Source organism: Schistocerca cancellata, chromosome 1, assembly GCF_023864275.1.
Source record: "Schistocerca cancellata isolate TAMUIC-IGC-003103 chromosome 1, iqSchCanc2.1, whole genome shotgun sequence".
Classification (NCBI taxonomy): Eukaryota; Metazoa; Arthropoda; class Insecta; order Orthoptera; family Acrididae; genus Schistocerca; species Schistocerca cancellata.
The window spans coordinates 566,367,945-566,386,224 of record NC_064626.1 but is presented as its reverse complement, the minus strand read 5'-3'; the positions used below and the strand labels follow the sequence as shown (position 1 = coordinate 566,386,224).

At 43.0% G+C, this 18,280-nt stretch overlaps 1 protein-coding gene across 2 annotated transcripts in view; it reads right to left on the bottom strand.

The window, feature by feature from the left end:
• LOC126181380 (uncharacterized) overlaps positions 1-18,280 on the bottom strand; it is a 673,106-nt gene that overhangs the window by 489,901 nt on the left and 164,925 nt on the right. The window contains exon 2 of one of the 2 annotated variants that reach the window (XM_049924766.1): positions 14,254-14,318. The exons of the other annotated variant lie outside the window; for it this stretch is intronic. The gene's annotated coding sequence lies outside the window, so the exon portion shown is untranslated. The remainder of the gene's footprint in view (positions 1-14,253; positions 14,319-18,280) is intronic. 2 annotated transcript variants of the gene reach the window in all.

Below are 18,280 nucleotides of genomic sequence, written 5' to 3'. Positions count from 1 at the left end.
GAATATCCAGATTTTATTCATCCTCTACCACTGTACCACTTACTCACTTCCAATAAACTTTACACATAATTTCAAACGTTCACGAAACTTTTTCTCGCTGGCGACTCCCATAAAGTGACGAGAAAATTTTATTGCTTAGTACTTTTTTGCTGTTCGTGCAGTAAAATTGACGCATTTGGAGTGACGTTTTAATTTATTACTTCTTCACAACTAACTGTATTCGTGACACATTTTACAGACAATATTCACATATACCATTGAATGTACCTTGACAGATATATCATTCTACTACGCGTTGTTCAGGAGGTATGACTTCATAAACACTGAGATGTGCGAAGAACTGCCGCCTGATGCACGTCGTTCAACTATTACTTTTTTACTACTAAATCTATTCGCAAAAAATTTCGCAGTCAGTATCCACATATGCTGCTGAATGTACCTACAAAATTATATCAGTATACCACACATAGCTCAGGAGAAATGGCGGCATAACACTGAGGCACGTCACTAACTGTCGCATCATGCATTAATTTTAATTTGTTTCGTCCTTACTACTAATTATAATCAGTACAAATTTAGCAGAAAGTTCTCAAATATACCAATGAATGTACATGCAAAGTTATATCATTGTACGACGTTGTTTGGGATATATGAAGTCATAAAAATTGAACTAAGTTAAATCGTAACTCCAGGGTGACATTCGCTACAGATACAGGTGAAATATGTGTATAAATCTGTGTGAAATAAATTAAACATACGTTAAATATGTAATTGATATGTGCGTGCTCCAGCAAAGCAGCGGGTAAAAAGCTCCTCCTGAACCCTTGGATCGATTTCAAGCAAACTTGGTAGACATATTACTTATTATATGGAAAGAAATATTGTCGAGGTAAAAATCACCAGCCTGCTATTGGGATGGATGTGATAACTTGGTTATGGAGAGAGAAGGTGGGGAGAGGAGATGGACAGAGAACGGGGAGCAGTAAATGGACGCAGATAAGGAGGAGGAGGTGGTGGACAGAGAGGGGAAGGAGGAAATACTCAAGTACACTAAACACTGAAGTCCTAAAGGGGCATCCAAAAAGAATAAATCCTTTCACACTGAGAAGTAAAATTGTACAGCAAATTTGAAAAATTAAAATAAAAACTCTACAGGCTTAGCGGTTCTAGGCGCTTCAGTCTGGAACCGCACGACCGCTACGGTCACAGGTTCGAATCCTGCCTCGGGCATAGATATGTGTGATGTCCTTATGTTAGGTTTAAGTAGTTCTAAGTTCTAGGGGACTGATGACCTCAGGTGTTAAGTCCGATAGTGTTCAGTGCCATTTTTTTTCTACTGGCTTAGGAAAGTGAAAAGACATCTAGAAGGAATTGTCCTAAATAATCAAGAAAAAAAGAACAAAATATATAAATAAAATTAAGAGGGGGTGGGGGGGGGGGGGGGGAAGAAAAGAGAGGGAAGAAAATGGCTGTCAGAAAAGAGGAAAGAAAAATGTGCACAGGTTAAGGAGTAATTGAGAAAGCAAAAAGGTAATGTAGTAGCTTAAACATGATCCTTTGCAGGCCTGCAACGAACGGAGAGGAATACACGCATTTACGTACTAAAAGGTCTAGTTTGAGACAGGTGCGTGCATAATGGAGAGCACAGCTGCGTTCGCCGCCAGTTCGTTGCCCCCCCCTGCTCGGTAGCTGCGGCACCTCGTGCGGATACCCCGGAAAGTAGGAATTTGCTTTACGACTTCCTGCTGGTGTAGCGCTTAGCCCGGTTTTCTGCCCCGTCTGTTTGTTTGGACGGCGAGGCAGTAAAAGGCGGGCGTTAGAACGCGCGCGCCTCGCTGTTTAATTCGGCGCCGGAAACCCAATTAGCACAAAGGCGGAGTGGGTCGACTGCCTGTACACCGCACAGGCAGCGACTGCTGCAGAACGGCGCCTCGTCCCGCCAGCAATTAGGAGACGGGATTTAGGGCCGGCCGGGTTTCCTCGCCTTCCTACAAACCCGCCGCTCTCATTAAGCAGTCTGCGCCTTTATAGTCGGAGAAATATGAGAGCCGCTTTACGGGCAAAACGATTTCCGTTTTTCCCACCAGTAATGAAACTGACGGTCCATGCAATGCGTCACAGTCACTGTGGGCACCGCTGTTAACCAGAAACTGGTCCCGCAATGCTGGGCCGAGCACGGTCGTCATTCAGACTTCGTGCCGTCCTCACAGCGGACGTATTTTTCATCGTGAAGCACGCCAGGCGTGGTATCGGCCGTGGCTTTTGGACGCTGTGAAACGATCTGCTACATCTCACGGAACGTGCTGCTCATCGCGTTTTGTGGACGCAACGCTCTCCAGTGGCAATTCTCGGCTCCATCTGGCTCGCTAGTCACACAGTTTGTTTACGAAAAAAGCGCGCGTAAAATACACTGCGCAACAGAATTAAAGGATCATTTTTCTGAAACACCGTAATTGTCTCTCATTGCGATGCGTAACTTTGAAATTTGGTTCAGAGGTGCCCTCAATCGTTTTCCGTAATGGCGCAAAAGCGCGGCGTCCGTCGACTCCAGCCTCGGGCTCGACGATACTCCAAACAGCATGACGTCGACACAAGCGAGAAAGAGTTCGCAGCTCAGATGTTCGTGTGACGTGTACGACGGGTTAATGACGTCACGTTGCACCAAGCTGCACCACAATTCTGCCGGCCGAAGTGGCCGCGCGGTTCTGGCGCTGCAGTCTGGAACCGCGAGACCGCTACGGTCGCAGGTTCGAATCCTGCCTCGGGCATGGATGTGTGTGATGTCCTTAGGTTAGTTAGGTTTAACTAGTTCTAAGTTCTAGGGGACTAATGACCTCAGCAGTTGAGTCCCATAGTGCTCAGAGCTCAGAGCCATTTGAACCATTTGAACCACCACAATTCTGCCCAGGGCCACCGCAGATGTATCACGCGATGGAAAGGTGACGCCTCTCCGATGACAGTCAGATCCGCAACGCCTAGCGTTGAAATCGCACGGTTTTCTTTTGTGTTGCCGAGGAAAACATTCGAGACACACTGTCGCTCTGAATAGGCACGGAAAGACCTCAGGGGGAGTGATAAGGGTCACATAAAAGGCGTCAGTGAAACCACCCCTTTTCCTGGGACATTGATTCCCACATTATTTCGCAATCACAAATGACAGTTCGCAGTGCGGTGAGGAACAGGAAGACGTTCTTGAGAACCTTTGCCACTGCTGGCACTCTCAGACCTTACGACTCTGCTGCTCACCATCACTGAAAAAAAATTCACAGGCAAGATACAAACATGAGGCAGTCTGTAGAATTATCATCTCTTTTTACACATAGTTTCATAACAGTAAAAGCTTATATTCTGTGACTTGGGTTTACTTTATGCCGTAGACTGGCAGTCACTGCGGAGAAATTCCTGGTATTATTAACAGTAAATAAATAACTTTGAGTATTGAACATCACACTTCAATTAAGTCCATAAGAAAGTCCCGGAATATTTTAGAAACGATAGTTATACGCAAACATGTTACCTTTCTCTTCGTACTTCACCACGCTACCAATTACGCTACATTTTCTTATTAAATGTTTTATTGTGCTAAAATACAATGAATTACAACGCTCTACAAAAGTTCGTACAAACTTAACCACTACCAATTCATTCTTTAAATTATTACATTAATCAAGGAATAGCTTTTTAAAAATTAAATAAACAAACCATAAAGAAGGTGGCAGTATCACACCATATTCGTATCCACAGTATGAACTGATTTTAAATTCTTCTTTTTGGACAAATTCATTGCTCTGCGTTCTTTCGTTGCTTGAACTACTTCTGGATGTAAATTAAGGACCGGAATTTTAACGATTGCCACAGAAATTTGTTGCAGAATATTTGTTTACTACAGAGAGGACGATGCGAGGCGGCACCACTGGACTTGTATTCGGGAATATTTCACAGCTTCTGAAGTTCATACGGTAACAACATACAGGAGTTGATTGTATTGCACAACAGTAACTTAACCGTTCATTGACTCGTCTCCGTCTATAAGTAAAGTTGTTCTCAACCCGAAGGCTGGCCTGAACACTGCAGTGTTTTGCTAGGCGTGGTGCTGTTGGAGATGATATGCCGTGCTTTCCTCCGACCTTCACTGACTTACCCGCCCAGTTATAGGGGACGTACACTCTAACATGGACTCTAAAGCACACTACAACTTCGCATCTTTCACATTAATCAATCACTGCCAGTGGCGCAATAAAAGTCTGAAAAGGTGCCAGGACCGACTGGGGATCGAAGGTCAGACATTTGGATCCGCAGTCTGACATCACCAGGCTCATCAGGCTACACTGATCACATACAACGTGAAGTGAAAAGGTACAAATTGCCACGATGCATTCTCACGCACAGAAAAGAAGCATGTTGTATGGGCATTTTCTTCAACCATTCGTAGTACATTATGCACTGGGAACACACAGGAACAAAGCGTGCCATTATACCAAATAACTCTTCCGCACATGAAATGTACGTAATGCCTCTTGCTTACTTCTGCTTACGTATTTACTCCCGTCGTCTTTTAAATAACAGATTCCGTGACAGATGGATCGGAAGATGTGGACCAATTCCCTTGTCTACATGCTCTCTGGAATTACATCCAGTAGCCTTTGACACACCGGCGCATCCGACGGTGCCTTACTCGAGTCAGTGGTAAAGATGGACAGTTTTAACATCTGACATTACAAGGAGTTTCAAGTAGAGAGCTGGTGGTGATGAATTCCTCTGAAGCACATTACTGAATCGTTAGAGTTGTATAAAAGGAGTGTTAATGTGGAAGTATGAATCACTTTTCTTCTTCGTGTGAGCAACTTATCCTGGAGGTTAGCCGGTACCTTTTAGTCACCATCATCAGTTATCTGCTATATTAGCAGGTCCTTTGCCTCTCCATTCTCTGCGATCCATTGCTTCCTTCTTAAGGCTGCTGTATGTTGTATCGTCCATCACGTCATCCAGTATCTAAAATCTCCTCCTTCCTCGCTTCCTTTTCCCTTCTACATAACGTTCTAAAACTGTTTTCATCAGTCCGTCATTCTTTCTTAATATATGCCCAATCCAATTTCTTTTTCTTCTTTTCATTACCTCTAGTAACTGTCTTTTCTCTCCCACTCTTCTCAGTACCTCTTGATTTTTTACTCTGTTCATCCAACTTATTCTTTCCATCCTGCGCCATGTCCACATCTCAAAAGCCTCCAGCCTTTATCTGTCTTTCTTCCGCAAAGTCCATGTTTCAGCGCCATATAGAAGAACACTCCATACAAGACATTTTATGAGTCTCTTCCTGAGTTCTCTGTCTAGACCGCTGCAGAAAATTCTCCTTTTCTTATAAAATGCGTCTTTTGCCACTGCCATCCTTATTTTAATTTCTGTGGTGCACTTCCATTCCGTGTCTAGCCTGCTTCCAAGATACTTAAAATTTTGCACCTCTTCTAGTATTTCTCCATTCAACATAATTTTTATTTCTTTATTTCCTCCTAGTGCCAATACTTTTGTTTTCTTTGTGTTAATTTTCATTCCATATTTTTTTTTTTTTTTTTTTTGTAACACCCTGTATCTGATAGAAAGTATACCGAAACCCCTATCTGATACAGAACTGACTACTAGATGTCACGAGAGGCGGCTCAGCAAGTGTAAAAGGATGTGTTGTCATTAGAGAAGCAGTAGCAGCACAGTGGGTCGGTCAGAAGAGTTCGATGACTTCCATTGTAGATTAGTCACTTGAGTAGCAAATCTATCAGGGACATTTCAGCCTTTTCTGCAGCAGCCCAGATCGACTGTTGGTGATATGACTGTGAAGTGCGACGTGAAGGAACATGCACAGCCAATCCACGATCAGGCAGACCTCGTGTACTGATGGATAGGGACCACCGAGCATTATGGAAGGTGGCTGTAAATAATCACATGAAATCATCGCAAGGAATCACTTGTGAGATCCAGTGTGCTACCAGCAGTCCAGCTGACACAATGACTGCGCGTAGAGAGTTGAAAAGAGTAGCGCACAGTGGTCGAGCACCTCCTCACAAGTTACACATATCTGTAGTCAGTGCTAAACGATGTTTCGGGTGGCGTAGAGAATGACGTCACTGGATGGTGGATTGCTGGAAACGAGTGGTTTGAAGTGACGTAACAATCTGATACAAGAGTTTGGGTTTGTCGAATGCCAGGAGAACATTACCTCCCGTTACGTCTAGTAACAAAGTGATGCACAGAGAAGGTGGTGTTACGGTATGGGAGTATTTTTCGTGGTTAGGGTGCGATTAACAAAACGCTAAATGCGGAAGGATGTGAACACATTTTTCAGTACTGTGTAGTGCATACAGTAGAGGAACAGTTGGGAGACGATGATTGATTCTATGAGCAGGAGAAGGCACCCTATCATAAAGCAGCATCTGTGAAACAATGGTTTGTGCACAATAGCATTCCTGAAATGGACTGGTTTCCCCCGAGTTCCGACTTGAGCCCTTTGGGCTGAGTTAGAACATCGAGATTGCTCTACACCCTACGATCCAACCTTGTCTGGTTTTCGCTGTTGAGGGGGAATGGCCTACCTTTCATCCCGGGACATTCAGACACCTAATTGAAAGTGTCACCAGCAGCGTTCACGCCGTCACAAAGGCACCCCACGTTACTGTCCACTAATAGGTGTCTATATACTTTTGGTGAGATAGTGTATACAGGGTGGTCAAAAACAGCCTGAAAACCTTAGTTGGAGACTAAGCTGTGCTGAGAAATAATCGTTAAGAAAAATTTGATACGTTGCACCGTTTATGAGTTAATTAGCATTGAAATTAGCCAATCAGGCCGTGGTGCGCGCGCATTCAAGCAGCCCGCCAAAGATGGTGTCGCCAAACGTGTTCTTCGTTTGGTTTTCTAAAACCGAACAAGAGGGCGATTCAGAAATTGGACATTGGACGTTAGTAAGGATCGAATCCGAGTCAACAGCTGGGCAGATTCGCATCTGGTGCACAACGACCTGACCTGCTAATTTCATTGCTAATTAGCTCTTAAACGTTTGGAATTTTTTTCTTAACAATTATTTCTTAGCACAAACTATTCTGCAACACCTTTGCAAACTTTTAATGCTCTTTCTGCCATCCAGTACATGAATACGGAGCGTCATACCAGCTGCGACATAATCGCCTCTATGAACAGTGATCCAATACTGTCAAATGTTTTTTATTCCAGTCTTTGATCACAATATCAATTCTTTTGACGATGACCGCTTTCAGTCAGTAATGACCATCCTCAGATCTTTCCTACACCATGTCTTCAAGTGATAAGGCCGTAATGGCATCGTCAAAACATATAAATATACTCAGCACAGCATCGTCACATAGATCTAAAATAAGCTGTAGAATAGGCCATATCGTGCTGTGCTGAGTATATTTATATGTTTTGACGATGCCGTTACGGCCTTATCACTTTAGGAGATGGTATTGAAAAGATCTGAGGATTGTCATTACTGACTGAAACCGGTCATTGTCAAAAGAATTAATAATGTGATCAAAGACTGGAATAAAAAACATTTGACGCGGAGTCATGTTACCACTCCCCTGTATGATAATGTTGGTCAAATATATTCACTAGATGATATTGCTGAATTACTGTTGGCCCCACTATCAATATTTTCCGTCCGCGAGGTCTCCAGAAAATGAACGAAACTTCGTAACATTGTTACTACGGAAAATAAAAGGATACAGGGTGATCCACTTCCTCTCGTCAAGACATGTCCTCAACGGCATCAGTAACACGTAAATATGACGTTATTAAAAACTTGACACAAAAGTGACTTCTACTCCCCTCTAGTAGCACCCACTGCAGGTATTTGGGTTAACTTAAGTCGTCCATTGCAGAAGATGACAGTAAACGAATAGAAACACAAAACAATGTACAACAGTCTTTCAGTCAACCGTCCTCAGTTGTGTGAGTTTGTGTAAGTGCAGTGAGCACCAACGAAGAGAAGATGGAACTGCTGCTCATCTTTGGGGACTGAATGCCAGGTATGTTAAAATCTGTTTACTGTCAACTCCAGCAAGTGGACGACATAACTTACTCCAAATACCTGCACCGTTCGCTAGAGTGTTATTTAAAAAAAAAAAGACGTACTGGATTCCATAACTTCGTAAAGAACAAAGTTGCCTTCCCGGTAACTAAAGATCATTAACTTGACATATTTCTTATTTTGCTCCTGGGCAAAGCAATTTCGGGGTGATCAAGATGCGACTGCGCCTGAAAGTGATGAAGATGGTGATAAAAAGAAGAAAAAAAGGAAAATAAGAAAGCTCAAGTAGTTACCTGCTTGTCGCTGCAAAATACAATAAAGAAAGCTAATTTTCTTTTGCACGCTGCTATAAAAGAATAATTAGTGATCGATTGTTCTGCGTTTTTACTGGCAGGAACTAACAACTACAGTGACAGAAGCAATCCTTCTGTAAGGGTCAATTGCGATGTGATTGCGGTACGTGTATCTAAGCGCACATACGTGCCTGTGATGGCAAGAGTGGGAACTGCCAGTAAATGTCATCGTGAACGAGGGTCGTTGGTCGGAGACGGGTACCGTTCGATGACCCACGCTGTCTCCTCTCTACGCTCACTCAGGAACTGACTGCTGACGCCAATCACACGGGAGACGTGGGACAGGTCCTTGCCTGCAGTGCTCCCACATTTTCGCGGAACAGAGGCAGTAGCAAAAGTGGAGAGCGTGATGTGTTCATCATATCCCAGTAATGTATCATCTTGGATTTTTCTAGCTCTGAAAATATTAACAGGATCTGTTTTCTGGCAAAGTGAAGCTATACAGCGTGAATATTAATAAAGCTGTCAAACTGCGAGACGGATTCCTGACTGGGTATGGAGAAAAAAAGGTCTCATGAACAAGTGTCCGGAAACGGACGGTGTGCGTGCAGCGATGACAAATCGTCCGGAAACACAGTACAGAGCTGCATCTCATCCGCGTCACAACAGGTGTTCAAAGTGCCCTCCATGGGATTTCAGGTGATAGGGTTAGTAGCTGTTGTAATGAAGGATACATAAACGTACTTCGGCTTATGTACTATATTGGCAGGCTACTTGCCTGAAGCTTGTACTATAACCTATAGAATCCGATCCTCCAAATCTGGTGAACGCACATACCGCCGCCTCCCTGTACGTTCGTCTGTCTGAAAGGACCCACGATCACACAAACGCACGAAAGGGCACTGAAATGTTGTGTGATGTGATTGGTGTCTGTGAGGGTAATTGTTTTGGTACAGCCATGTTGCCTCTCGACAATTTCCGTCTACTTGACCGTACACAAACACCATCTCAACTTGTTCCCAAAATGAATACCGGACCATTCTGCTGCTTACAGTACGATGCGTCAGTCACACAGCCTGCAACACACAAGGAACACACGGTACATGGTCAGAGAAACTGTTATTCGTAAGCGCCACCTACCGTGGCGACGATGCATTTAGGGGCACATGTTCATAGCACATTTTTCCCCCATTTCAAGTCAGGAATCGGTCCCTGCAGTTTTCAGTTTTGTTAACGTTCACCCTATATATTTGTCTTTCTCAAACTACGCTTCACCGCACTTGTGGAATCGTCAGTACCAGCTTATTTACTTTCTGTTCAGATTACATTTAGTTTTTTGGGGACACTACTGATATGAGCCACAGATCTATATGGTCACTGCAGCAGCTGTTGTGTGCCTATTCTGACCCTCCTTATGTTGCAGCTGACTAGTCTTATTGAACTCTTTTATCTTTATGATATTTTGACAGTACTCGACTACAGTTTTCTGCTACTACTCGATTTGCAACACGAGTTCCAGATTAATTAGTAAATATTGAGCCTATCGATACCACACATCTGCTTCGACCCATGACGCCATCAAATTGGGAGACATGCCTGCAAGCCACTCATAGAACCCCACATGCCTAAAATACGGGTCGTAACAAGAACTGTAATTTCCACATGACATTGAATTCGTTGGCTCCGTCAGTTCACAATCTGTCATCTCCCGATCTAACCTAGACCTCGGCCTGCGCTACAGATCTGCTGTCACCTGAATCTACATTCTAATACATAATACAGAAGTAAAAATAAATATTGCCAGTGTTTCCTTCTCTGTCTGTGGACGTATGACATCACATGGCATCGCCTACATCACTGTTCAATGACGGCGCCCCATGTCGATAGTTTCAACTGAACCGCTAATTTACGGTACTTGAGTGAGCAGCAGAAGACTGAACGAGCCTGAGGAAAACTTCGTCACGGTAAAAGAAGTATAGAATGAGACTAATCAAGCCTAAAAACTCATCTCGGAAGGATCAGAAAAGACCCATTACAACAAAAATGGATGCTTTGTTAGCTATAGATTTGTGAATAAATGGGTATACACCACAGAAAAATGAAGTGTAATCTAACGACAAAGCAAATAAACGCCCACTCATGATGCCACAACAATGCTGAATCATGTCTGAGCAAATATATGACTAAAATTTCCTGGAAGGCATACTCTGTTATTCCCAATAATGTAAACGAAATATTTCTGCATTCTAAACAAACAACAGTCAGTGTCAAAGTCTAAGCCGTGTACTTCTTACAGAAACCGAAACATCAGTATTTTTGAGCTGTATAAGGCCATACAGACAACAAAAGCGTACAGTGAACTCATTAGATTGCCGAAAACACATCGAAACGCTGTCGTGTCTTTCGGTTTCATTTGAGAACTGCAGTTTGTGAAATTGATCATTAGCCATGATAATCTTTCAAGATTATTGTAATTCGAATGTTTCCATAATACACTAGTTTCACATTCAGAAACTATACTGTATCTAACCTGTACTATCCTTAGGATAACTTTTGGGAAAGGATAAACCGACATTCATTCAACTAACAATTATTATAAAGCAGCATGCCCTCTATTAATGGCTACAAATTACATAAATGAATGCGATTCCACCAACAACAAGAGCCACTTTTTTCCAGTTAGGCGCCGGCCGGTGTGGCCGTGCGGTTCTAGGCGCTTCAGTCGGGAACCGCGTGACCGCTACGGTCGCAGGTTCGAATCCTGCCTCGGGCATGGATGTGTGTGATGTCCTTAGGTTAGGTTTAAGTAGTTCTAAGTTCTAGGGGACTGATGACCACAGATGTTAAGTCCCATAGTGCTCAGAGCCATTTGAGCCATTTTTTCCAGCAAGGCAGGTTAACAGGTGCTCTTCTTCATCAGCCTCTGCCATTTCGATCTTGAAATATTGTAGACATCTCCTTGCATTTTCTGAGGTCATGCAGTAATCGTCATTATATTGTATAATAGGCGATCAGTATTTTCTGTACAATACCATTTAACATGAAAGCGCTCACGCTCTTGGTGAACGTCAAAACGAATTTGAAAACAGTATCGCCTCATTACAAAAACGTGCTGTAAGAATGATGAAAAAGTTGTTTCAGATCAGCACCCTCGAAATTGCTTTTTGTTCACATAAGCGTACTTCCTTTTCCTTGTCTCTGTACTCAAAAAAGTTGAATTAACATAATATTAAATGAGGATAAGTTGATAATTAATTGTGGCATGGATCCACACAACACAGGGTCATGTAACTACTTCCACGTAATAAGAGCAAATAACGCCATCACACTAAGAGATACAAACATCTCGGGTATTAGGTAGTATAACTGAGTGATTACTTGGACTGAAGCAATGAATAGTTTTGCAGTCTTATCTGAAAAGGGTATAGTGCCATCATCTGCACTGCTTGTTAATTTTAATGTTAAGTAATGAAATGAATTGATGGTAGGGGGCTGTTGGGCCAGCTAGTGCAAATCTTTCTATTTGATGCCGTTTCGGCGATTTTTCGTCAATGAATATGATATGAAATGACTAGGTCAACACAAACACCCAGTCTTCGAAAGAAGAAATATCTCCGAGCTGATCGGGAACCGAACTCGGGACCCAGAGATCTAGAGTCACTGACGCTAACCACCATGCGATGAGCAGCGGATTTGTTAAGTAATTATGTAAATTTTTCTGCCGCTGTTATTCCATACCTCATATACTGCATATCTCTTTAGTTTTATTGTATTGTTACTAAATCAGATAGTTTTGTTTACCTAAGTTGTCCCTGATAATGTTTAATTTTTGAGTGGATGCTTTCCGCATATGGCCATTAAACATATTTGTTGCGACTGCAATTTAGATCCTTCGTCATCGTCAGGCGCTGTGGAATAATGAATTCCATTCTACAGCGTTACGTTGCGACATGGTGGAACATAGTTGGCAGCACTCTTAAACCAAGTATATGTGGTGATATAAGTCCAGCCGCTATTCCACACACCATGTGAGCATACGCCTTGTAGCTAGCACAGTAACAGCAGTCAGCTAGTAGAAACACACCCACAATACGCATCGAAGGATAACGCTCGTATAGCAACATGGTGCTTGAATTCCATCATGTATCTGATTTGAAACTACTGGGAATTATGTAGTAGAATGTCGCAACGTAATGTTGTAGAGGGGGCTTTAACGTCCATCAACGCTTGACGGTGACGAAAGATCTAAACTGCAGTGGCAATACGTATTTTAAAAGCTATATTAACTACACTAAGCCCGTGGACACAATTCTCATCAAAATACTTTATTTATATTATGCTATTGTACTAGCGATCCTCCTCTGATCCGCAAGGTAGCAAACACAAAGTGTGTACGGCTGCGTGACCAGTTTGGCACAGCAATAAAAATTATACATGGTGGTCAAAAACAGTATGAAAAACTGCTAAGGATGTTTCAGGGTGACTGTGCTGGGAAATGATTATTAAGACAAAAATTGGGAACGTTGCGCCGTATCCGACTTAATTAACGTTGAAGTTATCCAATCCTGTCGTCGCGCGCGCAAATTTAAGCAGCCTGCCAGATGATGATGATGATGATGATGATATTGGTATGTTGGGGCCCTCAACTGCGTGGTTATCAGCGCCCGCATGAAGTCTCAATCTTTTCACTGTCCAATCTCGCCACTTTCCGGAATTATGATGAAATGATGAGACAACACGAACTCCCAGTCCCCGGGCGGAGAAAATCCCCGAAGCGGCCGAGAATCGAACCCGGAACCCGAGACAAGCCCGCTAGAGACAGTATCGCCAAAGGTGTTCTTTATTTGGTTTCCTAAAACCGAAAAAACTAAGCTTTTGCCCACCAACCTTACATTTATCACCTCAAAAAAGGTCACATTTTAACTAGTAATGAGCATTTGAACAAGTGGTACGCCTAACTCATGGACCGACAGAAGTCTATGCGTTGCCGCACTTTAGTGCGAGCAAGTGCTTCAGTCTCCGCGCGCAACGACCTGAATGGCTAACGTCAAGTCGGAAACGACACAACGTATCGGATTTTTTTCGTAACAATTCTGTCTCAGCGTGATCTACCCTACAATACCCTTACAAAGTTTCCGAACTATCTCTCACCGTCCTATCTACGTAAATGTTCCTCTTGAATCAATCTGTCTACGTGTTACTGGGAGAGGAGATCAATACAGTCTTTGATTGGAACACCTGAAAAGAGGGAGACGCGGCCACGGCGACACAGCAGTCATTCTTACCACTTGACAATGACTGAGGAGAGCTCGGTCGAAAGCTCATGCGATTTTAACCACTTGACGCGGCTAGAAGCCCGAGAAAACCGTATCGAAATTTCTGCTGTAGCTCCTGAGATTAGCCTTCATATACAGACATAAAAGGTTGGTTCAAATGGCTCTGAGCACTATGGGACCTTACATCTATGGTCATAAGTCCCCTAGAACTTAGAACTACTTAAACCTAACTAACCTAAGGACATCACACACACCCATGCCCGAGGCAGGATTCGAACCTGCGACCGTAGCAGACATAAAAGGCAACGGGGACATTAATATAGTGATATGTATAGATAGATACACTGAATTACGTCTTAATATTTTTTATCGCGCTCTATATCTACGTTCATTTGATGATATCTGTACGATACTGCATTGCATATGTATGTATAAACGAAATTAAATGAAACTGGACTACTTTTAACAGTGCGTAAGTCTTGGTAGAAATGAGGCCACATCAGGTTTAGCACGTCGCCAATAGTCACGAAGACGATTTTTCTTTTTTTTCTCTTTGTTTATATTGTCTACGTAATTGAGTAAGTACTCTCTTCCAATGTCAGGAGTCATTTCTGGTGCACTGGTGCGAGTATGAGAGGCCTGTACTCACCTGAGTTGCGCGCGACAGGTTCACTCGCAGTGGCGGGCGGGCCGGCAGTTGTGCATCATCAGCTCCTGCAACACGAGCAGCGGGCGTCAGGCGCTTTGCTTTGCTTTACAGGCCGAGCTAGGCTGAGCAGTTTTGATAACGGGCCGCTCCGCTCGTAACAGGCGAGCCTCCGGCCGCAGGCAGCGCACACCCAGCTCAGGCTACCGCGCGCTTAAAGCAGCGATGCTGTCAGCCGGTTTATGTGCTGCAAGTGACTGCGATTACCCAGTACAAAAGTCCTCCCTGGTTAGTACCCGGCTTACGAATCAGAATATACAAAATTTGAATGGCAAAATATTGCTAGCTGATATCTTCTGTGGCTTGTCGAAAGAAGTTGATTGCGCAGTTCATACTTTTGTCTTAGAGAATCTCAGATGTTATGGTATTAGAGATCTTGCTGTTAACTGTTTTCATCCTGTCTAACTAAAGGGATGAACAGTATTACGTTAGTAAACTCACGGTACTTACACAAAACTCAGAATCTACTATGTAGGAATCAACATGGATTCCGGAAACAGCGATCGTGTGAAACCTAACTCGCTTTATTTGTTCATGAGACCCAGAAAATATTAGATACAGGCTCCCAGGTAGATGCTATTTTTCTTGACTTTCGGAAAGCGTTCGATACAGTTCCGCACTGTCGCCTGATAAACAAAGTAAGAGCCTACGGAATATCAGACCAGCTGTGTGGCTGGATTGAAGAGTTTTTAGCAAACAGAACACAGCATGTTGTTATCAACGGAGAGACGTCTACAGACATTAAAGTAACCTCTGGCGTGCCACAGGGGAGTGTTATGGGACCATTGCTTTTCACAATATATATAAATGACCTAGTAGATAGTGTCGAAAGTTCCATGCGGCTTTTCGCGGATGATGCTGTAGTATACAGAGAAGTTGCAGCATTAGAAAATTGTAGCGAAATGCAGGAAGATCTGCAGCGGATAGGCACTTGGTGCAGGGAGTGGCAACTGACCCTTAACATAGACAAATGTAATGTATTGCGAATACATAGAAAGAAGGATCCTTTATTGTATGATTATATGATAGCGGAACAAACACTGGTAGCAGTTACTTCTGTAAAATATCTGGGAGTATGCGTGCGGAACGATTTGAAGTGGAATGATCATATAAAATTAATTGTTGGTAAGGCGGGTACCAGGTTGAGATTCATTGGGAGAGTCCTTAGAAAATGTAGTCCATCAACAAAGGAGGTGGCTTACAAAACACTCGTTCGACCTATACTTGAGTATTGCTCATCAGTGTGGGATTCGTACCAGATCGGGTTGACGAAGGAGATAGAGAAGATCCAAAGAAGAGCGGCGCGTTTCGTCACAGGGTTATTTGGTAACCGTGATAGCGTTACGGAGATGTTTAACAAACTCAAGTGGCAGACTCTGCAAGAGAGGCGCTCTGCGTCGCGGTGTAGCTTGCCCGCCAGGTTTCGAGAGGGTGCGTTTCTGGATGAGGTATCGAATATATTGCTTCCCCCCACTTATACCTCCCGAGGAGATCACGAATGTAAAATTAGAGAGATTAGAGCGCGCACAGAGGCTTTCAGACAGTCGTTCTTCCCGCGAACCATACGCGATTGGAACAGGAAAGGGAAATAATGACAGTGCCACGTAAAGTGCCCTCCGCCACACACCGTTGGGTGGCTTGCGGAGTATAAATGTAGATGTAGAATAAAACAGCAACTTCAGAATGAGGAATAATAACTACAGGTCTACCACAGGGATCGATACTGGGTCCGCTTTTGTTTTGTTGTTTAAAAATGATCTTCCTTCTTATATTCAAATAATAAAAATTATTCTCTTTACTGACGATTCAATTATTATGGTCAAGTCCAAAGCAGTAACTTCAACACTTGAAAATGTAAATAATATTTTCTTGAAAATTAATAACTGGTTCTCTGCCAGTTGACTGTCACTGAATTTAGATAAACCACAATATGTGCAATTCAGTGCTGCACGAGGCCTGACCAGACCATTAGAAATAATGCCTGTGGGTAAATCAATAGGCGAAATAAAATATTCTAAATTCTTAGGTGTTTATAGTGATAAGAACATGAACCGAATGTCACATGTTACACATCTTCTTAAACTTTTGCGTTAAATATAAGGTTTTGGAGATGAAAATGCTGCAAAGCTGACACACAGTGCATCGGTAGGTGGCACTACGCTATTCCGTGATTTGCTGTCCGTTGGTATTTGGCCAGGTTTTCTGGCTGCTGCAAATGTGGATTGATATGGATGTCTGTTAAACTTCCTTTAAGCGATCAGGCAACAGGATTAGATAATAAAAGTATAAAGGAGCAACACATCTCTGTATAACAGACATATGCAACTGCTGCTTTACCTCGTTTATAAGAGTTATTCAGTAAGAACTTACAAAAGTAAGATTCATTAGCGCTCTGTTTCTGTGAAAACCACGTGGTGGTGTTGGCAGTATTTCTCGAATACTGATTTCCCGTATTTTCAGCTACCTTTGAATATGGTTCAATGTTGTGACGTTACCACGAAGTACAGATGTGTGCGCGGCGCAACAGTACAGCTTTTAAATGCACAACGCTACACAGCTGCCGCCCTAACTTAGTGCGACTCTGACCATACTCTCCCTAAGAGTCTTTTAGAGACTGCACCGTCTGCATACAGTCCGGGACATTACGCTAAAACTGTGAAGGCATCGCTGTCTCCTTATTTAGAGTGTGACATCCTCGTTTCCTTTCGTTCTCTGTTTCTCTTTGGCGATCAGGTATTTATCTACACAATGTTAAAATGAGCAAATAGTCTCTGTTGTGAGACTCTTAGCACCTTTAAAGTTCGTGCGATTTATTGTCTACGTTCATAACTAATACCAAGGCCAATCAGAGCACTGGCAGTTTCTCGCTGAGGAGTATTGCTTCAAACTGCTTACGGTGACTAAGAAACTGTATACCGTGTCACATTTTCCGTGCTCCACAAAAACTACTGCAGTGGACTGCTGAAAGATTTCGTTGTTGAAAATGAGTCTTGGTTATTTTTGTATCTATTACGATCTAAAAGCCTCTGCTGTTATATTCTGGCAACATATTTTCGCGTTATAAAAACTATAGTTTCCTTTTCTTCATGTGTACCCCCGTTAAAGGAACATCGCGCTTTTAGCAATTACTCATTTTCATTTTTTCTCTTGCCTTCAGATCACCTTATCTTTCACCATACAGTCAGCTGCGATGTCAAGAGGGAGCAGCTTTTTTGGCGGGTCAGCATTATTCGTTAGAACCGTGCTGCACGACGGCTGCAGTCGCTGAATAGAGAATCCTAACGGAATACAAATTTCATCACCGCAACACTTTCACGCAGACTGACCGCCAGGTCAGGCTTTGGAAGGCGTCACCTACTGTCTATTTCGGATATGAGGCCATCCTCGTTCGCTTTCTCTCTCCACTTCCCTTTTGGCTGCCTGGTAATTTCTCATGTTTCTTTAATCTGAGCAAATTGTCCTGGGTGTCGGGTGTGATGCTGGTAGAACCTTTGAAGTACGTGCGCCTCATTTGCTCCGGAGAACGAGCGCTCACTACTGACCGCAACTCACAAGTAATGATATCTTACGGACTGTAGTTTCAGAAATGGCAGAGAGTGGACGAGAAACGAATCATTTAGATAATTTGAATTTATTTATTTGTAATGACTGGGACTCCGATAGCTCACTTTAACATATTCTGTAAATTTTGCGGTGTTTATGTATTACAGATGAGTATACAGAATGAACATGAACACCACCGACATAATTTCGGAGATGATGAGTATTTCTTTATACTGCTCAATGAAAGTTTGGCATACTATCGTAAAATGTAGTCTACGATACTAGAGGTCCCACTAATCTAGGCACTTCGTCACTATCCATTTAGAGCCCACACGTGGACGTTCTCACTACTGGCATGCTTTGTAGCCGTTTCCCACCCATGTAAACATGCAGCTGCCTTAACGGCACGCCGAGAGCAGTCCAGTAT